We start from the raw sequence: 24,919 nt of genomic DNA, 5'->3' as shown, positions 1-24,919 counted from the left end.
TGTATAGCGGACTTTTGTAATTTTTCACCTATCAGATCACAAAAAGTTAAAACTAATAATGCACAGAATTAGCAAGGATATGGGGAAAAAGCCATTTTTATACATAGGTGATGATAAATCAGTACATTTTGAAGGCCAATTTGGCAATTTTTGTTAATATTTATTTTGAGAGAGAGAGTGCGAGTGGGGGACAGGAGCAGACGGAGAGAAAGAATCTTTCAGGGATTCTGAGCCAAAATCAAGAGTGGGTGACTCAACTGACTGAGCCACTCAGGCACCCTCGAGCATGTGACTCTTGATCTCAAGGTGATTATTTCAAGCCCCATGTTGGGCACAGAGTTTATTTTAAAAAATAAAATGACATTAAAAAAAATTTTAAATATACATCTTCAAAGTAATTCCACTTTGAATCAACAATATCCTATGGATATACTCCTGAGTATACAAAAATATGTGATGATTTTTTTAAGAAAGTTTATTTGAGAGCGAGACAGAGAGAGAGAGCGCGCATGCGCGCTTGAGAATGAATCCCAGCCTCCACGCTGTCAGCACAGAGCCTGACATGGGGCTCAAACTCACGAACTGAAAGATGACCTGAACTGAAATCAAGTCAGACACCTAACTGAGCCACTCAGGCGCAGTGACGATAATGTTTTCTATAGCTTTGTAACAACAAAAAACTAGAAACATGAGGTCATGATCTCATGGTTCAAGTCCCATGTGGGGCTCTGCACTGGCAGTGTAGAGCTTGCTTGGGATTCTCAGTCTCTCTCTCTCTCTGCTCCCCTGCTTGCATGTGTGTCTGCAAATGTGCGCTCTCTCGCTCTCGCTCGCTCTCTCTCTCTCTCTCTCTCTCGCTCTCGCTCTCTCTCTCTCTGTCTCTAAGTAAATAAACATTTAAAAAAAGAAACAACATTACAAATCTCAGTGCTTGGTTTTACTTCTGCACCTAACCTCCACTCTTTTCAGCTCATCAACATAATTTTGTTACAATGCCTAATAATAAGCTCTCCTGGTGCTTTCCTTCTCATTGCACCACTTCTAAGCATCAACCTATGGCATTAAAATAAATTGTAGTGTTCTGAGATGTTCATAATTTTGGCAGAGCTTAACAGGAAGGACTGGAGTACAAGGTTAAGAACAGGTTTTGGAGTAGGACAGATGTAGATATGTGACCGTTCGTTAGTTATCAGTTTCTCCCTCAGTAAAACTGGGATGAAACATTATCAATCTCATAAAGTTGTGAAAAATAATACATGTAAGGTGTTTAGCACAGTATCTGTCACATAACAAACATTTAACACACTGTAGCTAATATTATTAGGAAAATATCTTGTGGGAAAACAACTGTGAGAAATCATGGAATAAGATATATACCACTATTTTATTTAATCAATTTGCCTTAAAAACTATATATGAAACTGAGGAGAAACTCCCTGTGATGGGGATGGATAATTTCTCCTCTTGAAATAAGCCCAAAAAGCTCAGCAGGTAAGACAGAATGCTAGTTAATATCACCAGTAGTTACCTACCAAAAATTACCTTCAGAAGAGATATTTATGAACCTGTAGATTCAGCTATCTACAATGGGTCTTTAGAAACAAAATAAGCAAAACCATGATCCATACAAGCAAATCATCTTTGATCTACTTTCCAAATTAATCTAACTCCATTAAAATCAGAGAAGCAATTCATTAAACCCCAAAGTTCTCCACTGTCACAATCAAGTAGAAAGAAGCAAACTTTTCTCCATTTTACTGAGACATAAGCCTAACATCCAGGACATGGCATGATTCAGTAAAAAGGGAAACAAAGAAATACTTAGATACTAGGACTCTGTAAAACCGTATCTCTAAGCCTCTATCAAATTCTTACAAAATGGACAGTCAAGGAGCGCCTGGGTGGCTCAGTCGGTTAAGCGTCCGGCTTAGGCTCAGGTTGTGATCTCGCGGTGAGTTCGAGCCCAGCATCAGGCTCTGTGCTGACAGCTCAGAGCCTGGAGCCTGCTTCGGATTCTGTCTCCCTCTCTCTCTGCCCCACCCCCGCTCATGCTCTGTCTCTCAAAAATAAATAAACATTTAAAAAAATGTTAAAAACAAAATGGACAGTCAAAGCTAATGTCCTCCTTGACCCCTGCTATGACTGCAAAGGATTTTTTTTAATATGAAACTGGAAATGGGGTTAAATGAGTTTCATTTAACTTTAAAAAGGGATGAAATACTAACAAAGCATCAGCATCAGACCAGAGTCTGTTTCCAGCCTCTTTTAATAACAGTTTTAGAAAAAGAACAGTTTTATCTTAGAATGTGGCATCAGTTAAGCAATGAAATAAATTAAAGATTTTCCTTTCCATGATGAAAATAACAAGTAAACCAAAGGCACAGTTTAATGACAGTCTTGCCCAACCCAGGGTTGCCTCTAGCATCAGTTATTGTAATAGCTGTGGCAGTTAACACACTTTTTCAGTTTCTTCAAAGGGAAGAAGTGTGCTGAAGTCATGAACTTTTAAGAAGACCACCATGACAAGTCAAATAACTTATTCTTCTCTGATAAAAGCCCCGGGCAATACTAAAATAAGAAACTCCTCAATAATTTTCAAAAGGGTAGTTCCCACACCCTTCTCTATTCACCTGGTCTCTGCAATTATTCGGAGAACACGGTCTTCTTTAATTCAGTAAGTATTAACACAGTATGACTGATTTTCAAAACTATACCTATATTAAGCATACAATGAGTTTTCTGAACGTTTCATTTTACACAATAGATTTAATCTAAAGAATCAAATCTCAGTCCAGGAAGTGTTTGTGTGTTCAGCCACATTCAAGCACAATATAGGTAACACATCATCTAAGCGGTAGGAACATCCAGAATATAGCTCTAAATCAAGAAATAAAAGCATCTTTAGTAACAGAAATAGTAATTCATAATATATTGTACTTTATTTTTCAAAATAATAATTTTATTAATCTGGTTTCCCAGTCCAAGCAAATCAGAAAAAGGAAGAGAAGGACTGTACTTTTTAATGACACAAAAGCTGACAATTGGGAGTGATAAAATGTAAAAATTTTACATTTTTACAAAACATTTACAAAAAAATTCATATAGATGGCCTCCAAATTCATCTCTACATTGACTACTTGGTTATGCTTGAGATACAATTTAACATAAGAGACAAAATTAATGCTTGATTCTGTCAATTACTAGTCTGCATAACAATTAGCAGATGTCCTAGAATCCTTGCAAAGTGACAAGATGACTTTTTTCCTTTTCTTTTTTTTAAAAATTTTTTTTAACGTTTATTTATTTTGAGACAGAGAGAGACAGAGCATGAACAGGGGAGGGGCATAGAGAGAGGGAGACACAGAATCTGAAACAGGCTCCGGGCTCTGAGCTGTCAGCACAGAGCCCGACGCGGGGCCTGAACTCACGGACCGTGAGATCATGACCTGAGCCGAAGTCAGACACTTAACCGACCGAGCCACCCAGACACCCCTTCCTTTTCTTACAAATTCAAGTTTATTGGGGTGCCTGGCTGGCTCAGTCAAAAGAGCACGTTACTCTTGAGCTCAGGGTCATGAGTTCGAACCTCACGTTGGGGGAGAGATTACTTAATAAACTTTAAAATAAATCAAGTTTACAACTCTGAGCACAAGATACTGAGATCAAGAGTCAGATGCTCTACTGACTGAGCCAGCCAGGCACCCCTAATGTGAATTTATACTTTCTCTCATAACTTCTACCTTAAATTCTTTTAATTCATGTTTTAAAATGTTTATTGAGAGAGCACATGCGCGCATGAGAGGGGGATGTGCACAGAGAGAAGGGAACAGAGGATCTGAAGCAGGTTCCTCACTGAGCACAGACTCTCATGTGGGGCTCAAACTCACAAACTGCAAGATCATGACCTGAGCCGAAGTCAGAGGCTTAACTGACTGAGCCACCCAAGGTACCCTACAGTTCATTATAGATAATAAGGTTTCACTATAGAGTTTTTGGTTTTGCTATCTTAGTTTCTGTAGCTATTATAATTTTTTGTTTTGGAACTATTTTGGACTTACAGAGACACTATAAAGATAATTCAGAAAGTTCTTACACATTCTTCAATGAGCTTCCCTTAATAATCTTATATAACCAAGGTACATTTGTCAAAACTAATTAAGTGATACAATACTAGTAAATAACAACAGGCTTTATCTGGATTTCATCAGTTTTTCCACTAATGTCTTTACTCTCTTCCAGAATCCCATCCAGGATACTACACTGCATTGAGTTGCCAGGTCTCCTTAGGCTCCTCAGATCTATGTGTCTCTGCCTTTCATGACCTTGACAGTTTTTAAGAATATTGGTTGGGGGGCGCCTGGGTGGCGCAGTCGGTTAGGCGTCCGACTTCAGCCAGGTCACGATCTCGCGGTCCGTGAGTTCGAGCCCCGCGTCAGGCTCTGGGCTGATGGCCTGGAGCCTGTTTCCGATTCTGTGTCTCCCTCTCTCTCTGCCCCTCCCCCGTTCATGCTCTGTCTCTCTCTGTCCCAAAAATAAATAAAAACGTTGAAAAAAAAAAAAAAAAAAGAATATTGGTTGGTATTTTGTAGAATATCTCATAATTTGAATTTTGGGGGGGGGGTTCTCATTAGACTAGACTTATGTGTTTTGCAGAAGAATATCATATCAGGGCAATACATTCTCATCACACCACATTAGGAGATATGCAAGCTCAACATACTGTTTTTAGAAGGGAGATTCAGGAAAATTAAAAAAAAGGGGGGGGGAGGAAGAAGGAAAAAGACAACTACCACTATTTTCCCACAATTTTCAGTATGTCATATTTTGAAAGTTTTGAAATAAAGATTCAGTCTTTTAAAGTAATTACTTAGGGGGCATCTTGCTGGCTCAGTTGGGAGAGCACGCGACTCAATCTCAGGAGTTATGAGTTCCGGTTGCACATTCAGCATAGAGATTATTTTTAAAAATAAATAGGGGCACCTGGGTGGCTCAGTTGGTTGAGCATCTGATTTGACTTCAGCTCAGGTCATGATAAGCCTGGAGCCTGCTTCGGATTCTATATCTCCCTCTCTCTCTGCACCTCCCCAGCCTACACTCTCTCTCTCTCTCTCAAAAAATAAACATTAAAAATTTTTTAAATAAGTACAGGGGTGCCTTGGTGGCTCAGCTGGTTAAGTGTCCAACTCTTGATTTCGGCTCAGGTCATGATCTTATGGTTTGTGGGACTGAGCCTTGCATTGGGCTCTGCATTATCAGCGTGGAACCTGCTTGGGATTCTCTCTCCCCTACTCTCTGCCACTCCCCCGCTTGCATGCTCTCTTTCTCTCAAAATAAATAAACACACTTACAAAAAATTAAATACATACATACATAATTATTTAAGTGGATTCTCTAAGTGGATTCTCTATTTGTGGTTGTTTCAGTGGTATGTGTATGCATGTGCATTAGGCTATGGGGCTCAAAAGTAGATACTACCACATGTTTCCAGTTTTCATTCACTCCTTCTTCCTGCCCAAAAGCCACCTGATTTTTTTTTTCAGGTTAACACTGTGCCAGGTTAAAAATATTCCCCTTCTCAGATACCCCTGCAGATGAGAAGTAGTCAAGTGACAAGGTCTTGGCCAATTAGGTGTAAAACAAAATTGCTGGGTAAGGCTTCCAGCTCTTTTTTTTTTTTTTTTTTTTAAGTTTATCCATGTATTTTGAGAGAGAGAGCGTGCGTACAAGAGGGGCAGAGAAAGAGGGAGAGAGAGAATCCCAAGCAGGCTCCACGTTATCAGAGCAGAGTCTGACATAGGGCTTGATCTCAACCATGAACCATGAGATCATGACCTCAGCTGAAATCAAGAGTTGGATACTTAAATGACTGAGCCATCCACGCCATCCCAGGAAAGCTCTTTAAACGGGAACAACTAAGCTTGTTTCCTCCTTTATCAAGCTTCACTTTTTCCTCCTTTATCCTGTCTGGAAAGAAGTGACAATGCCCAAAGCTAGTGCAGCTGCCTTACAAGCATGGCAACTGTCTCACATTCAGGCAAAAGTAAACATGACCAGGGTTCCCTGAGTTGCCACAAGAACTTTGGACTCACTACCTTCAGACTTCATGTTACATAAAAATAACCCCCTACCTAGTTAAGTCATAATAGGTTTCCTGGTATATCCAGCTAAATATACGTTCCCTAACTATTAAAAAAAAAAAAAAAGAAAAGAAAAAAAAGAAAAGAAATTATGTATGTATATAATATATACAATAATATATATGTTTTTTTTTTCTTTTTTTTAAGTAAGTCATAACTCTGCTGGGCCCATTAATTTTTCTTGACTATATGGTCTACACCTCAGTATGTCCTACAAGTATTTTGTGTCACTATTTTTTGTGTCAAATTGGTAAGAGCCTTTTTTTTTTTTTGTCCAGCTCCCAGAACTATAAGTGGGTACACATCTAACAAAAAATTCTAATTAATTTATATTAAATTAGACCACACAAGAATAGAGAACAGACACCAGAAACTTACTTCCTCCTGAGACAGAACATAAGCCCTTGCTAATTCATTAGTAACTTGTGCTCGATACAAATCCATATACCTTGCTTCTAAACTCATTTTTTCCATGGGCACCTGGATGACTTAGTGAGTTAAACATCAAACTCTTGATTTCGGCTCAAGTCATGATCCCAGAATCGAGGGATCAAGCTTGGGCTCTGCACTGAGCATGGAGCTTGTTTGGGATTCTCTCACTCTTTCCCCCTGCCCCTCTCCCCAGCTCACATACCCCCTCTCAAAAAGGAAAAAAAAAGTTTGAAATTCATTTTTTCCACATTAATTCTTTCCTGATTATAGAATTACTACAGCATATTATACTCTCTCTCTCTCTCTCTCTCTCACACACACACACACACACACACTTTACAGACTTTACTATATATAAACTTCCTTTAGGGCTTATCCCTATAGTACCCTATGCCATGTGGACTCCCTAAGAGTAGACTATAGAAATGTTTATCAATTATTTACTGTCTATTGTTCCAAGTACTATCCTAAGCTCTGGGGATTCAAACAAATAGTTCTTGCTGTGAAGAGCTTGTAGTTCTCTAGAGAAGAAAGAAACCGATAATTTCAAAATAGTAACATAAATGTTATAGTAAAAGCCATTCCAAGGATGTTCTGGTATTGAAAAGGGTAAATTCCCCATTCTGGAACTTCAGAGAAGGCTTACTTCCCAGAGGAGCTGATATTTGGGCCAAACTCTAAAGAATGCATAGGAGTTAGCCAGGTGAAAAATGTTGGCAAGGGAGGGGTTCCCAAGTAGAGGGAACACTACGAGTAGAGTGAAGGAATGAAGAGGAGTGGAATATGGTGTAGAATGATGGCTGAGTAAAGGGAGAAGATGGATATGGAGAGATGAACTTCAAAATAGATGACATCATCAGATCCAAGACAGATATTCAAATGACTGAGTTTTTGAAGTTATGGTAGAGAGAGCATGGAGAGGTAAGCACTTTCATACAACTCCCAGCATGAGTGCACAAAAGGATTTAGCAGGGAATCAGCATGGTGTGTGTACATAGGGCATTATGGCCCAGTGTACATCAAGTTTTTAAAATCTGACTAATCTTTATTTTTTTTTAATGTTTATTTTTTTCTGAGAGAGACAGACAGAGTGGGAGCGGGGGAGGGGCAGAGAGAGGGGAGACACAGAATCTGACGCAGGCTCCAGACTCTGAACTGTCAGGAGAGAGCCTGATGCAGGGCGTGAACCCACAAACCGTGAGATCATGTCCTGAACTGAAGTCGGACACTTAACCAGCTAGGCTACCCAGGTGCCCCGTTACCTTTTTTTAATGTTTATTTTTGAGAGAGAGAGCACGTGCCCCTGACTTATTTTTTAACCCAGTAAGTATAAGTCTAGGAATAAGGACACATGCCAGATACTGTATTAAGCTCTGGAGATAGTCAGATATAATCCTGGCCATTATAAAGCTTCTATCTTACTGGGAAGATATAAAATAAAATCAACTATAATATCTGCCCTATAATTTATAAAATAAAGTACTAATAAAATGCTCTAAGTATCATAAGAATTGGGAGGGGGAGTATTAGAAGAAAAAAAAGTGAAATATTATGGGCTATCCCATTAGATAATGGTGGAAGATAATAAATGTCTAAAGTAGGGCTGTGGTTCCAATGAAGAGAAAGGCACAGATAATACTTAGGAGTGGGGTGCCTTGGGTGGCTCAGTCAGTTGAGCATCTGACTTCGGCTCAGGTCATGATCTCCCGGTCTGTGGGTTCGAGCCCCACGTCCAGCTCTGTGTTGACAGCTTGGAGCCTGGAGCCTGCTTCGGGTTCTGTGTCTCCCTCTCTCTCTGCCCCTCTCCCACTCATGCTGCGTCTCTCCCTCTCTCAAAAATAAACATTAAGGGGCACCTGGGTGGCTCAGTCGGTTAAGCATCCGATTCGGCTCAGGTCATGATCTCACAGTTCGTGAGTTCGAGCCCCGCGTCGGGCTCTGTGCTGACAGCTCAGAGCCTGGGGCCTGCTTCACATTCTGTGTCTCCCTCTCTCTCTGCCCCTTCCCTGCTCATGCTGTGTCTCTGTCTCAAAAATAAATTAACATTAAAAAAAAATTTTTTTTAAATAAATAAATAAACATTAAGATGGGATGCCTGGATGGCTCAGTTGGTTGAGCGTCCGACCTTGGCCTAGATCATGATCTCGCTGTTTCAGAGTTCGAGCCCCATGTCAGGCTCTGTGCTGACAGCTCAGAGCCTGGAGCCTGTTTCAGATTCTGTATCTCCCTCTCTCTCTGCCACTCCCTGGCTCATGCTGTCTCTCTCTCTCAAAAATAAACATGAAAAAAATAAATAAACATAAAAAAAAATTTTTTTTAATAAATATTTAGGAGTAAAAACAGTCAGGATTTAACGACTCAATACAGGGAACTTCAAAGTTTCTGGGAGATAAATGAAACAGCAAGACTGCACGGGATATGAACAAAAGAGAGGCAATAAATACAGTAGTGTCTCCTTATCTGCAGATTCTCTTTCTGCAGTTTCAGTTACCCACAGTCAATCACAGTTGGAGGCCGATGATCCTCCTGACATTATTGTGAGAAGGTCAACTACAGCCTAATGCTATGTCACAATGCCTACATCATTCACTTCATCTTATCACGTAGACATTTTGTCATCTTACAGCATCACAGAAAAGGTGAGTAAAGTACAATAATATATATTCTTTACAATAAGATATTTTGAGAGAGAAACCACATTCACATAAGTTTTATTATATATTATTGTAACTGCTATTTTATTATTAGTTGTTAACCACTTATAGTGCCTAATTTATAAACTAAACTTTATCATAGATATGCACATATAGGAAAAAACATAGAATATATAAGATTCAGTACTATCCACAGTTTCATACATCAACTAGAGGATGATAGTATCCCCAGCAGATAAGGTAAGGCTGTTGTATTTTTAAGAACTTTCAAACACACAAAGGAACTCATTAAAACTGGGGCGCCTGAGCGGCTCTCAGTTAAGTATCCAACTTCAGTTCAGGTCATGATCTCACAGTTCATGAGTTTGAGCTCTGCATCGGGCTCTCTGCTATCAACACAGAGCCTGCTTCAGATCTTCTGTCCCCCTCTCGCTCTGTGCCCCTCCCCAACTCACACACACACTCAAAAATAAACAAACATTAAAAATAAATATTTAAGGGGCGCCTGGGTGGCGCAGTCGGTTAAGCGTCCGACTTCAGCCAGGTCACGATCTCGCGGTCTGTGAGTTCGAGCCCCGCGTCAGGCTCTGGGCTGATGGCTCGGAGCCTGGAGCCTGTTTCCGATTCTGTGTCTCCCTCTCTCTCTGCCCCTCCCCCGTTCATGCTCTGTCTCTCTCTGTCCCAAAAATAAAAAAAAAAAAAAAAAAAAAAAAAACTTTGAAAATAAATAAATAAATAAATAAATAAATATTTAAAAAATTTTGAGGGGCATCTGGATGGCTAAGTTGGTTAAGCATCTAACTTCACCTCAGGTCATGATCTCACAATTCATGAGTTCGAGCCCCACTGACAGCAGAGAGCCCACTTCAGGTCTCCCTCTCTCTCTCTGCCCCTCCCCCACTTGCATGCATGTGCGCGCACTACGACACATGTACGCTCTCTCTCAAAAATAATAAAAGCACACTAAAAAAAATTTGGAATCTAATCCAGTAGCTCCACTCCTAAGTATGTAACAAAAGGAAATAAAAACATTATGTCCATACAAAAACTTGTACACAAATGTTAACAGCATTATTCATAATGTCAAAAAGCAAAAACAACCCAACTGTGTCAATTTGATGAATGGATAAACAAAATGTGTTATATCCACACAATGAAATACTACTTGGCAATAAAAAACAATGAAATACTGATACATACTACAACATAGATGAACCTTGCAAACGTTATGCTAACGAGAGCAGTCCCAAAAGACTACACATTACATATTGCATGATTCCATTTATTGAAATGTCCAGAACTGGCAAATCCATAGAGCCTGCAAGTAGTGGTTGACTTGGACTGGGAATGACAAGTGAGAACAGAGAAGGACAGCTAATGAACCACATGGTATTTCTTTTTAGGGTGATGAAAATGTTCTCAAATAGATTCTGGTGGTAGTTGCACAACTGGGTGAATATACTAAAATCTACTGAAATGTACACTAAAAATTTTTTTTAATTAAAAAAAATTAAAAAAAATTTTTAATAAAAAAAATTTAAATGTTTATTTTTGAGAGGGAGACATAGCATGAGTGGGAGAGGGGCAAAGACAGGGAGACACAGAATCTGACGCAGTCTCCAGGCTCTGACAGGGCTAGAACTCACTAACCGTCAGATCATGACCCGAGCCAAAGTTCGACGTGTAACCAACTGAGCCACCCAGGTGCCCCCTGAACTGTACATTTTAAATGGGTGAATTATATGGTATAGGAGTTATAGCTCAGTTAAGATGCTTTAAAGAAGAGTCACCTAGGTGGCTCAGTTGGTTAAGTGTCCGACTGTGGATTTCGGCTCCGGTCATGATCTCTCAGGTTCGTGAGTTCAAGCACCATGTCGGACTCTGCGCTGGCAGTGCGGAACCTGCTTGAGATTTTCTCTCTCTCCTTCTCTCTCTGCCCCTCCCCTGCTCATGCTCTCTCTCAAAATAAGTAAATAAAAAAAATTAAATACATTCAAATTTAAATAAAGTAGAAGAAAACACACCAAAATTGGTGACTGTGATGGGGAGTAGTTATTAGTTTTTTCTCCTTTCAGTTTCTCTTATTTTCTGTAATATAATTATATAACTTTTATCATTAAAAACACCTACACAGCAAAAAACTAAATTAAAAAAAAATCAGCCTGTGCATCTCACCCTTTTATTATCAACCGTGTTTTATAGATTTAACAACTGATTCTTCACATCTCAGGAAATGGGTAGTTTTCTTGAAGTATGGAGCAATCTGCACAATGATGTCAAAGGCTCTTACCAGTAGGTGTCACTATAACTAAATGATGGAGGAGTTTTTAAAGTCCACCCTCCCAGCAAAGAGGCTTAGGGGAGCAAAAAAAGGGAAAAGCAATCCACAAATTTTAACTGGGATCACTTAAGGAAGTATAATTCAGAGGTCTCTCCATCAAAACTAGATTTTTTTTCCCACCTTTGGTTATGTTTCTTTCTTTTTTAAAATTTTTAACATTTATTTATTTTTGAGACAGAGCGGTGAGTGCGGAGGGGCAGAGTGAGAAGGAGACACATAATCTGAAGCAGGCTCCAGGTCCTGAGCTGTCAGTGCAGGGCCTGATGCAGGGGTCGAACTCTTGAACGGTAAGATCATGACCTGACCCGAGGTCGGAAGCTTAACCCACTGAGCCACCCAGGCGCCCCAGTAATGCTTCTTTACTAAACACTGTAGTTTTATGTTACCCAACATGAATTCAAAAGTACAGATATCCCTATTTTTTGTGTCCAAAAAATAAAGATCTCAAAATTTGATTATTAGTAACATACTGAAATTCTCCTACTAAATTCCAAGACTTTCACCTACTTCCCACCTTTATCAACATCATTCCACAATGAAAACTGTTTTTCAAGAAAGAGAAAATAAATAAGAATTGTCACATCTTTCCCCCCAACTCTCAGCACAGTGATAGTTTCCTGGAGAAGGGGTCTCACTTTAACATCCCTCCCAAACTAGCTGTAATTACTATTATTATTCAAACTGGTATGATTTATTTAAATCATTTAATTTAATGATACAATAATTTGTAATTTATTTAAACATACACACACAGAGGAAAGCTGTGGGAGAAGGATATAAAGATTAAGAGAATATAGTCATTTGGTTCAGTTTATTAAGAGCAAGAAAGTGATGAACAGGAGAATAATAAAATTAATTTTGGACTTAATTCATGCTTCCACTTTACTGATTAAAGGAAAGATGAGGCAGTTCTTTCTGCCCAAAGGTCCTATCCCCATGCTTAATAAAACCACTTTTTCTGCACCAAAAAAATAAAATAAAGGAGAGATAAGCATATCTTCTCCTCTCTTGTTGGTTTTTAAATCAGGTTCTTTTTTTTTTTTTTTAAGTTTTTATTTTGAGACACACACACACACACACACACACACACACACACAGAGGAGGGGCAGAAAGAGAGAGGGAGTGAGAGAATCCCAAGCAGGTTCCACACAGCACAGAGCCCAATACAGGGCTCCATCCTGCAAACTATGAGATCATGACCTAAGCTGAACTCAAGAGTCAGATGCATGGGGGCGCCTGGCTGGCTCAGCTGGTTAAGTGTCCAACTTCAGTTCAGGTCATGATCTCATAGTTTGTGGGTTCGAGCCCCATGTCAAGCTCTGTGTTGACAGCCTAGAGCCTGTTTCAGATTCTGTGTCTCCCTCTCTCTCTGCCCTTCCCCTGCTCAATGCGCTGCCTGTCTCTCAAAAATCAATAAACATTAAAAACAAGTTGGAAAAAAAAAAAAAAGTCAGATGCTTAACCGACTGAGCCACCCAGGTGCCCTAAATCAAGATTATTTTGACTGACAGTTGGACTGTTCATATCCATTAACTGATATTTTTAAATTACCGGGAGGCTCTGATGATTAAAATTAACAAGGACATTAAATACACTATTAATGCACTATAATGGTGCAGTTGGACAAACCTAGGTCTGAATCCTGGTTTCACCACTTACCAGGAGAGTAACCTCTCTGAGCCTTACTTTCCTCATCAGCAAAAAAGATATAATTATACTGGACTAATAAAATTAATGTAAAGCAGGGGCACCTGGATGGCTTTGTTGGTTAAGTGTCCAACTTCGGCTCAGGTCATTATCTCATGGTTCGTGGGTTCGAGCCCTACATCGGGCTCTGTGCTGACTCAGCAGGCTCAGAGACTGGAGCCTGCTTCAGATTCTGTGTCTCCCTCTCTCTGCCCCTCCCCTGCTCCCACTCTTTCTCTGTCTCAAAAATAAACATTAAAAAAATTTAATATAAAGCATACTTAGCATCGTTCCTGACACATAGGAGGCACTCAATAAATCACTGTATATTAAGAAAATAAAAGGGCTGAATGTGACTTTTAATGTTTTTTTCCTCCCATCTATATGTGCACCCCTACTACTCACGGTATGTTATTTTGAACTTAACTAGAAGAGTTATAATATCAAATTCAATCATCAGTGTTTTTTTTTTCCTTGGGGGGAAAAAAAAGCTACGGGTTGGTTCTTCTCTAAAGGTTTTCAGTAAAGAAGAATCTACTGTGACTAATGTATTCTTCTCACATTCCTCCCCACAAAATAAGATTTATATTATTTAAAGTTTTTCTCTTGAAAAAAACTCAATCATCAGTATCTCTAAAACAGCACCAATAAAAGAATATTGTAAAACAAACAAAAAATAAAATGCACATTAATATTTTGCTTCTAACCACTGGATGTACCATTAAAAAAGGAAAATCATATCAAAGTCTTCAAATTATATTTGATTCCCATTAAAAGTAGTTTGGTGTTGATTAGTAATGCAGAAATAACCATTCTGAATACACAGTGTTGTCTTGAAAGGAGAAACAGTACAGATTAAACTTCATGTTTTCAGAAAACTTTCTGGATAAAATATAGTAATGAGATGCTATGTGATAATAAAACCATGAAAGCATGTTGAAGTAGAAATATACATAGGGAAGATAAGTTCTTTAAACTCAGGTAGCCTAGAGACTCTCCCCTAAACAAGACCAGATTAATTTTGTTTGTAGGGCCTGAAGAAAAATGAATAGTAATAGTCATCTATCATGTTTTGTGATAAGATTTTTTAAATATAGTACTAATAAGAGTAACGGAAACCAAAAAAGGATATGGAAACATCCAAAATCCTACCATCCCATCAAATCATTATCACTTTTCCATCTTTTCCCAATACTATTCATAGGCACAATACACTTTACCTGTTTGTGATAATAGTTACATTATACATAAAAGTCTGAAATAAAGAAGTAACTCTTCAGATCCACACCATTCTGAGTTCCCTGCAGTGACCAAATACGCACCTACGTGCTGGGTACCTCTTAATGATAGAGCTCTTAAAGTTTATGCATGAGTAATGCCTGCAGTACAATTATATAATCTGATGTACTATGGTTAATATTTCAACCGCTCCCTAAGCATAAACTCTACAGTCACTTTTTAATATGAGAACCAGACTTCATCTTGTCTTAATTTACCTAGATTACTAGATAAGTACTAAAAGCAAATATTCTCATTTATACCTAGTGTTGCAAAAACACACTGCTGCTTTAAACTGCCAATGACAGTATCACAAAAGAATGTGAGATAGAAATGCTACTCCATGAAAATATACAGGTGCTCATCTATGCATCTGTGTACTCCTTCTCTTATACTGGTTTCCTTCAACTTTTGCTTGATATGGCAATGGATAATTCAGACATATTTAATATATTTTAGGTTTTCTGTTCCTTTAATACTACGTAATGAATGAATCACCAATAAACTCCTAACGACTTATTCTAAGTACATTATGATTCAAAATGACAAAGCTGTATGCTCTATTATATTCTATATTTAAAACACAGGAAAATTTGAAACTACCTGAATATTTGACAAAAGAGAAATAAATTGTGGCAAATGACTTGATAGAATATGACACAGTAATTAAAAACCACCCCTTTAGAAAGAGATATAAAACAAGGATCCTTACTATTACAACTATTACTTAACAAGAATGAAGTACAAATACTAGAAAGGAGTAGGTAAAATTATTTTGTGGGTCACAGGAGTATACCTAGAAATCCAAAGAAAATCACTAAAACTATTGAAAGCAGTAAGATTACAGTAAGCCATATGAAATCAATGCCCATAAGTCAATAGCTTTCCTATTTACAAATAAGAATCCGTAAGAAATAAAATGGAAGAGGGGTGACTGGATGCCTCAGTCGGTAGAGCATGCGACTCTTGATTTCATGGTTGTGGGTATGAGCCTCGTATTGGGTGTAGAGATTACTTAAAAATAAAATCTTAAAGCTCTTCCCGTAAGCAGCCTGAGGGGATCTCTGAAAATGGTCCGCTATTCACTTAGCCCAGAGAACCCAACAAAATCATGCAAATCAAGAGGTTCAAATCTTCATGCTCGCTTAAAGAATACTGGTGAAACTACTCAGGCCATTAAGGACATGCATATCTGAAAAGGACCAAGCATCTGAAAGATGTCACTTTGCGGAAGCAATGTGTGCCATTCTGTCGCTACAATGGTGGAGTTGGTAGGTGTGCCCAAGGCCAAACAGTGGGGCTGGACACAATGTTGGTGGCCCAGAAAGAGTGCTGAATTTTTACTGCACATGCTTAAAAATGCAGAGAGTAATGCTGACCTTAAGGGTTTAGATGTAGATTTCCCTGGTCATTGAGCACATCCAGGTGAACAAAGTCCCCAAGATGCAGCACAGAACTTAACAGGGCTCAGGGTCAGATTAATCCATACATGAGCTCTCCCTGGCACATGGAGATGATCTTTACTGAAAAAGAGCAGATTGTTCCTAAACCAGAAGAGGAAGTTGCACAGAAGTAAAAAATATCCCAGAAGAAACTGAAAAAAAAAAAAAAAAAAAAAATTTACGGCCTGGAAGTAAATTCTGCATAAAATAAATGCAAATAAAAGTAAAAACCAGAAGGGGTGCCTGGGTGGTTCAGTGGGTTAAGCATCCAACTCTTGATTCCAGCTCAGATCACAATCTCACAGTTCATGAGTTCGAGCCCCAAGTAGGGTTCTGCACTAACAGCATAGAGCCTGCTTGGTATTCTCTCTTCTCTCTGCCCCATCCCCCAACCCAAAATAAACAAACATTTAAAAAAAAGTAAAAATGGAAAACAAATCTTAAACATTAATTAAAAAAAGGAAGAAAAGGTCCTATTCATAAGAGCAGCAAAAACTATAAAATGCTAAGCTTAACCAGCAAGAAATGTGTAGGACAAATAAGAAAATAATGAAAACATAATGAATCAATCAAAATAAAAATTCCCATCACTTCTCGGCTTTTTGGCTAAAATCAAATGTAAAATAAAAATCCCAGAAGGATTTATTTGGGGAATCTGACAAAATGTGTCAAGTTCATCTGAAGAATAAGTGACCAATCAGGAAAAATTTTTAAGTAGTAATGAGGGAAAATATTAAAGCTTTTATAAGATTTATTAAAACAAAGTACTAGGAAAAAAAATAAAAACAGGCAACTCAGAAAAGAAAAAAATGCAAATAATAAATGAAAATATATTTAATTCCCCAATACTCAAATAATGCTAATTAAAGCAAGAATCTTTTTCCCCTTCTTATTGGCAAAGACTGATAATAATGGGAATATAAATTGTTAGCTTTAGAAAATCAGTTTAACTGTAAATATCAAAATATTGAATGTATAAAACCTTTGACCCACTGATGCTTAGAATTTTTTTTAAGTAAGCTCCACAGCCAACGTGGGGTTTGAGCTCACAACCCCGGGAGCAAGATCCACATGCTCTACCGACTGAGCCAGCCAAGTGCCCCTCTTAGAATTTTTTTTTAAATTGAGGTGAAATTCACATAGCATACCATTAACCATTAGCATACAATTAACCATTTTAAAGTGTATGATTCAGTGGCATTTAGTGCATTTACAATGCTGTGCAACCACTACCTCTCTATACTTTCAAAACTTTCAGCACCCCAGAAAAATACCCATACCTATTAAGTAATCATTCTCCATTCTCCCCTCACCCCATACCTTGGCAACCAGTGTCTACAGATTTTCCTATTCTAGATAGTTCATATAAACAGAATGTTAAAATATGTGACCTCTTCTCTCTGGTTTATTTCTTTTATTTAACAGAATGTTTTGGGGCACCTGGGTGGCTCAGTCAGTTAAGCGTCTGACTTTGGCTCAGGTCATGATCTATCTCACGGTTCATGAAGTCAAGCTCCACATCAGGCTCTATGCTGACAGCCTGGAGCATGCTTGGGATTCTTTGTTTCCCTCTCTCTACCCCTCCCCTGGCACGTGCTCTGTCTCTTTCTCTCTCAAAAGTAAATAATAAACATTATTAAAAAAAAACACCCACAACAGAATGTTTTCCAGGCTCACTCACATTGCATTTATCAATACCTCATTCCTTTTAATGGCTGAATAATATTCCATCACATGGATAGATCACATTTTGTTTATCCACTGGACATTTAGATTGTCTCCATCTTTCCATAACCATGAATAATGCTGCCATAAACACTTGTATACAAGTTTCTGTGGGGCCATATGTTCCTTTTTCTCTTAGAAATATACCTAGGGGGATGCCTGGGTAGCTCAGTCATTAAGCATCTGACTTTGGCTCAGGTCATCATCTCACAGTTTGTGAGCACAAGCCCCACTTTGGGTAAAATATGGTCAAGCCCTGCTTCGGGTGAGCCCTGCTTCTCTCTCTATCACTCTCTCTGTCCCTTGGATTTTCTCTCCCACTCTCTTTGCTTCCCACTCACCAGTGCCCTTTCTCTCAAAAAGAAAGAAAAGAAAAGAGAAAAGAAAAGAGAAAAGAAAAGAAAAGAAAAGAAAAGAAAAGAAAAGAAAAGAAAAGAAAAGAAAAGAAAAGAATATAATTAGGAGGGGCACACCTGGGTGGCTCAGTGGGTTGAATGTCTGACTCCTGATTTTGGCTCAGGTCATGATCTCACTGTTCATGGGTTCCAACCCAAGTCGGGCTAGCAAAGCAGTACATGACCTACTTGGGATTCTCTCTCTCCCTCTCTCTCTGCCCCTCCTGTGCACGTGTTCTCTCTCTCTCAAGATAAACATATAAACTTTAAAACTGAATAGTCCATGGAGTATAAAATTTTTTTACACAATTTTCCATCCCTATGTTTTTTACTTTTTAATATTTGAGAGAGAGAGAGAGAGAGAGAGAGAGAGAGAGAAAATGAGCGGGGGAGGGGCAGAGAGACAGAGGGAGAATCCCAAGCAGGCACCATGCTGTCAGCACAGAGACCAACTCAGAGCTCGATCCCATGAACTGGAAATCATGATCAGAGCAGGAATCAAGAGTTGGCCATGCCCCACATCCGGCTCTCTATCAACATGAAGCTCACTTCAGATTCCCTGTCCCTCTCTCTGCCCCTCCTCCTCCCTCCCTCCCTCTCTTCTCTCTCTCTCTCTCTCTCTCTCAAAAATAAACATCCATGGGGGGGGGGGCTGGGTAGCTCAGTTGAGCGTCTGACTTCAGCTCAGGTTGTCATCTCATGGTTCCATTTGTGAGTTCAACTCCACATTGGGCTCACTGCAGTCAGCACAGAGCCTGCTTCAGATCTTCCATCCCCCTCTCTGCCCCTCCCCCACTCACACTCTCTCAAAAATAAACAAGTTAAAAAATAAACAAACATTACAGAGAAAAAAAAGAGTCGGCTGCTTGATCGACTGAGCCACCCATGTTTTCAACATGCGCCTATTTAAGTTGAGATGTTTATTTCTTAAATTTTTACAGTAAGACACACCTTGGTAATATATATAATATTTTTCAATACCTCCATTTTAGTTACTGAAATAACATTTTAAGAATTAAACAAAGGGGCGCCTGGGTGGCTCAGTCGGTTAAGTGTCCGACTTCGGCTCAGGTCATGATCTCCCAGTCCATGAGTTTGAGCCCCGCGTCGGGCTCTGTGCTGACAGCTCAGACCCTGAAGCCTGTTTTGGATTGTGTCTCCCTCCCTCTCTGACCCTCCCCTGTTCATGCTCTGTCTCTCTCTGTCTCAAAAATAAATAAATGTTAAGGAAAAAAAAAAAAAAGAATCAAACCAATTGGAAGTGCCTGGGTGGCTCAGTCGGTTGAGGGTCCAACTTCAGCTCAGGTCATGATCTTGCAGTCTGTGAGTTCAAGCCCGTCAGGCTCTGTGCTGACAGCTCAGAGCCTGGAGCCTGCTTCAGATTTTGTGTCTCCCCCTCTCTCTGCCCCTCCCCTGCTCACACTCTGTCTCTGTCTCAAAAATAAATAAAACATTAAAAAAAAATAAACCAATTAGTTGTCAGAACGTTTTCAGAAGTAAATCAAAGAACCACGAGTAATTTAAGTCTGGATGCATCTGAGTTTGCTTCATATTGCAGGTAAAAGTAATACAATTTGATGATATGTTAGAGCTTTTATTAAGACAGCTCCCACCAGGCATTTGACTAAAAGATTAATTACCATTACACCAAGATGTCTGGCCAAGCTGCAATAAGTATATAAGTAAGTATATAAGCTAGAGATGAGAATATCCAATTGTCTGGGACAACAGTTTTCTGTGGCTGGGGGGTGGGGGAATCACAGAATTATTTCCATAAAGGGAAATGTTTGCCAGCAACAAGCCATCTTTACTTTTTGTGGCATTTTATGCGAAAGTAATTAAAATAAGGAGGTAAGCAATTACCAGTTACCTAAGAATGATTTATCATTAAAAGCATGCTCACATTGTATATCATGACAATTTTTCTTATACAATCCAAACCAGCAATAATTCCTGTCTCAAATCTCAGCCCTTGAGTTCCATTTTAAGCATCTTACTTTACATTTAAGTAACCTAAAAGCAGCTGGATAATAACTATTATGTATACATTAATGATCTTGTTCCATTAGGTTAGGAAATTTGGAAATCATCTTATGAGAAAAGTACTCAGAAAAGTTAAAAATGTAGTTCTGACTATAAACATAGCACAAAAATGTGAGGGTTTTTTTTTCTTTTTTTTTTTAAAGTTTCTTTATAGAGGGACGCCTGGGTGGCTCAGTCAGTTGAGCACCCGACTTCAGCTCAGGTCATGATCTCACGGCTCATGAGTTCGAGCCCCACATCAGGCTCTGTGCCAATAGCTCAGAGCGTGGAACCTGCTTCAGATTCTGTGTCTCCCTCTTTCTCAGCTCCTCCCCTACTCACACTCTTTCTCTCAAAAATAAACAAACATTAAAACAATTTTTTTAAATAAATGAAAATAAAGTTTCTTTATAGAAGGTAAAAGCAAAGTTACCAAAGTAAGCATATTTTTTCAAAAAATGAAAAACAGAATTACCATATGATCCATCAATCCTACATCTGGGTATATATGCAAAAGAGTTGAAAGCAGGATCTCAAAGAGATTATTTATACACCCAAGTTCACAGCAGTACTATTCCCAAAAGCCAAGAGGCAGAAGCAACCCAAATGTCCATGATAGATGAACAGATAAAGACAATGTGGTATATGCATACAATGAATATTATTCAGCCATACAAAGGAAATCCTGTCATATGCTACAATATAGATGAACTTCGATGATATTGTGCTAAGTGAAATAAGCCAGCCACAAAAAGACAAGTACTCTATGATTCTACTTATGTGACAAATTAGTAGTCTAAAGTAGTCAAATTTATAGAAAGTAGAATAATGGTTGCAAGGGAATGGTGGGGGAGGGGAAATGAGTTTAATGGGTACAGTTTCAGTTTTGTATGGTAAAAAAGATGTGGAAATCTTCTGCAATGTGAATATACTTAATTAACACTATTGAACTGTTCATTTAAAGATGATTAAGATGGTAAATTTAAGAAAGGAGGAACAAGATGGCAAAAGAAAATCAAAGACATCTCGTTACTTTGAAAACATGAAGGTGCTGACACCTCAGAGCCTGGAACCTGCTTCGGATTCTGTGTCTCCCTCTCTCTCTGCCCCTCCCCTGTTCTAAGATGAATAAATACTATAAATAAATAAATAAATAAATAAATAAATAAATAAATAAATAAATACATACATACATACACACATACATACATACATATATACATACATACATACCTGACAATATATAACACAGTAAAAGGAAACTATAAATCCAAAATAGTGTGGCCCTATGGTTTCATATATTTTCTGCAACTGTCAGTATTCGTTGTGTGAAAACTTGTCCCCTCTGGAGTGCACTAAGAGTAGATAACTATAGCACAACAATAATTGGAGCTCCATGAAAGCCAAGGACCATCATCTGTTTCAGTGAATTCTGAGAGCCTAGCACATTTGACACACAGTAAATATTCAATAAATTTTGCTAAATTTGTCTATGAATAAAGCATGAATCCATTTTCACTGCTACACTTTTTGTATCTAACTCTTAAGTCTGCTGGGGGCAATTATATTACTAAGTATACTGGTGTTCAGTAAATGCCTATGTAAGTTAACCTAACCATGAGTATTACTGAATTTCTTAACAGCCTTTAATGCTAAACAAGGAAGCCATTCAAAACATGATAATACCAACAAGATAATCTGTTAAGAGAATGCCAAACCAAAGAAATTTCTTGATAATATGGAAAATTTCCAAATACAGTTTTCAGAGTTAAGAGCTTTTTACCTTCTTTAAAACAAAATAAACATGAGTGCAAGAAATTGCCAAAGAATTCTAGGCATAGTACTTTTCAGATACCACCAGTGACCATAAGAGATATTATACATTGTCTATGTAAGGCCTGGACAAAATTGGGGCCTATATAGTCTCTCGAAGAGTTGTTAAACTATATCCCCAACGAGTATGTCAGGATAGTTTTTTTTTTTTTTAAATCAGAAATGTGGTGGGTAGAGAAGGCAGGCACTGAAAGGGAATTTCCTGATAACATGGAAAACAATAGATGACGAACAATAAGGAGATAAAGTTTGCTATGAAAGTGTCTCAAGCATATCAGGAAAAAAAATAAGAAAGGTAACAGGGAAAACACATCGCATCTCTTTAACTGTAAAAAGGAAAAAGGGGGTGGGGATAATACCATTCTACACACATATCTCTATATGATATAGCTGACCTTCATGTTTTCAAAGTAACGAGATGTCTTTGATTTTTCTTTTGCCATCTTGCTCCTTCTTTCTTAATGTTTTGATCACATCACTAATTATTTATATTTTGCTTAATTAAATTCAAATTAATCTGATTACAACAAATCATGATTCATAACAAAAAGTTTATGAAGAAGTTGTTGTTGGGGTGCCTAGGTGGCTCAGGCCATTAAGCGTCAGACTCTTGGTTTTGGCTTAGCTCATGATCTCACCGGATGGTGAGATTGAACCCTTCCCCCAATCCGGCTCTCTGCTGTCGGCACTGAGCCCACTTTGGATCCTCTGTCCCCTTCTTTCTGCCCCTCCATCCCTCTCTTTTCTCTTCTCTCTCCCTCTCAAAAATAAACATTTAAAAAATAAAAATCTTAAAACAAAAAAATACTAGTGTAGTATAGTGGAAAAAGATACTGATCTGAATTCAAAAGATCTGTTACAGTGACCTCTGGCAAGTCGTTGAAACTACTCCACATTCTGTCAAAATGGGGGTACTGGAAGGGGTGAGGGTTTTCAGCTCTAACAGTCTTCAGTTTAGTTGCTACTACCATTGATAGTCTGGCTTAATTGTATTGTTTGCAAAGAGCTGTAATTTTTAATCTATCAAAAAAGGTCAAATTCAACGAAGAACATACTGAATAATATGAAAAGATCCACCTTAATAGCATTTAACCTTTTTTAGATTATTTGCAGCAAACATTTGCTTTCCTACAAAAATAATATTTTTTACATTTTCAGAGATGTATAGATTTTTAATTTAGTTCTCTCATCATTTAACGGTCAAGTCTCTATCTTCACATAGGGATTTTATATTTTAACTCCTTCAAAATTGTTAAGTCATTATTTATTTTGTACATAGACACGGAGGTAGGATGATTTACAGTAAATTAGAAAGGCACATCCAAAGTTGTCAAACAAGTAATACTGCCCAGTTTCCATAAGCTATTCAGAGTTTTAAAAACACTGAAGCAAAAGTACAATTCAACTTCCAGCTCAAATTTGCAACCAACTCTAAAAAATAAAAAATAAAAAAATAAATCTTTCTACAGAAACTTTTTCAGGGTCTTCTAAGGGAAACAATTCTTAAAACCTAGCATGGTATTAATAATATAATCATAATGAGGGCATATACACTTTAAAATAATGGTTAGGCACACAAGCCCAAATAATAATGCTAAATGTTAGAGAAAGGAATAGCACTATTATGACACACCTTCTGTAGGAAATATGAAGAACAATAAACATCAAAGTAGAAAAGTTCAACTAATATTATCCATTAATGGTTAGACATCTGATAAATAACTTACAAAGCATTATGTAATAGAGCTTTTCCACAGATGTTCATTTTACATCTTAAAACATTTTCAAGGAGAGAAAACAATTAGAAGCAAGGAATGAGGAAAACTAAATTATTAGTGGCAACATTTAAATGCTACTTTACAAAGTGGAACAGTTAAAAGGAAAGGGAGATATGAGAACAGAATAGATATTAAACTTTTCTGAAACACTAGGCACCCTTGTGCTCTTGTTATTTAATTAAGAACTAAAATGGCCACATTACACAATGCAACGTGATTTAACAATGACGTCATTTACAGAAAGCCACTGGAATGAATAAATAGGAGCAACTGACAAGGTCTGAGGACTGTCTTCTCATTCTTTTCAAATCAATGAAGGCACCTAGATTTTAAAGGAGACCTTTTCTACTTAAATTGAAATCTACTTAAAAACACTAATATCACCTTCAGAAACAAATATAACATTAGATAAAAAAGGCAAACGATGCAGAAACATGTGATGTTATATTTGATAAAGTGTATTATTTTAAAAAAGAAAATTATCTCATTTAATCTTTTGCCCTAGAATAATTCTAAACACATTCAAATCAGCTAAATCCATTTACATTGTTCAGGTACCCTAGTCTAAAATGCAACTTTTTAACAAATTAGGTCTCAGCAATCTGACCGCAAGTTTAGCGACACTGTTGGCAAACTAACTCTGGTATCACATTTAACTTAACTTCTAAGAGAAGACATTTTCCTGACCCCGATAAAACCAAGCAGATGTGAAATTTTTATTTTTAGTGCCTGAAATTTGCCTGAGTGAATTATAGCCATCAAGGAAATATGTTCTATTCTCCTGCCAAAGACCAGCCCTGAACTCTTTATTAGGCAGAACTCCCACGAAGTCATACAAACTGTCTTTCAAAGCTGCACCCCCACCCCCCAACCTGGTAGAAGAGTTTTCAGGACATAGCAGTGTCTGAGAAAAAACCTGAAGCTTTAAACTGGAAAAAAAAAACAAGATCTGTGAGAGTGTAACTACAAAATGAGAGGAAAGGGTGTTGATTTAAAAGACAACAAAACAAGCTGCAGATAACTTAAAACAAAACAAAACAACAACAACAAAAACCCCTCGGAGCCCATAGATCATTTCACTGTCTAGAAATTAAACTTAGTTTACTGGGTGGTCCCTTCCTCACTACCACCCACCAGGGGCTGAGCCATAAAAAACACAGGATATTGAGATGGCTGGCTTACTTTGGTTCTAAGTT

General features: G+C 38.0%; 1 protein-coding gene and 1 pseudogene across 2 annotated transcripts in view; one reads left to right on the top strand and one right to left on the bottom strand.

Moving 5' to 3' along the window:
• The window catches only part of SP1 (Sp1 transcription factor), a 48,479-nt gene that overhangs the window by 9,610 nt on the left and 13,950 nt on the right, over window positions 1-24,919 (bottom strand). The window lies entirely within an intron of this gene.
• Window positions 15,599-16,176, top strand: LOC124501182 (60S ribosomal protein L17-like; annotated as a pseudogene).

The sequence above is a fragment of the Lynx rufus genome, unplaced genomic scaffold (assembly GCF_022079265.1).
Source record: "Lynx rufus isolate CCGP_SWC_20201006 ecotype Redwood Valley unplaced genomic scaffold, mLynRuf1.p SCAF_7, whole genome shotgun sequence".
Classification (NCBI taxonomy): Eukaryota; Metazoa; Chordata; class Mammalia; order Carnivora; family Felidae; genus Lynx; species Lynx rufus.
The sequence above is the reverse complement of the archived record's forward strand: the minus strand, read 5'-3'. Positions and strand labels throughout refer to the sequence as shown.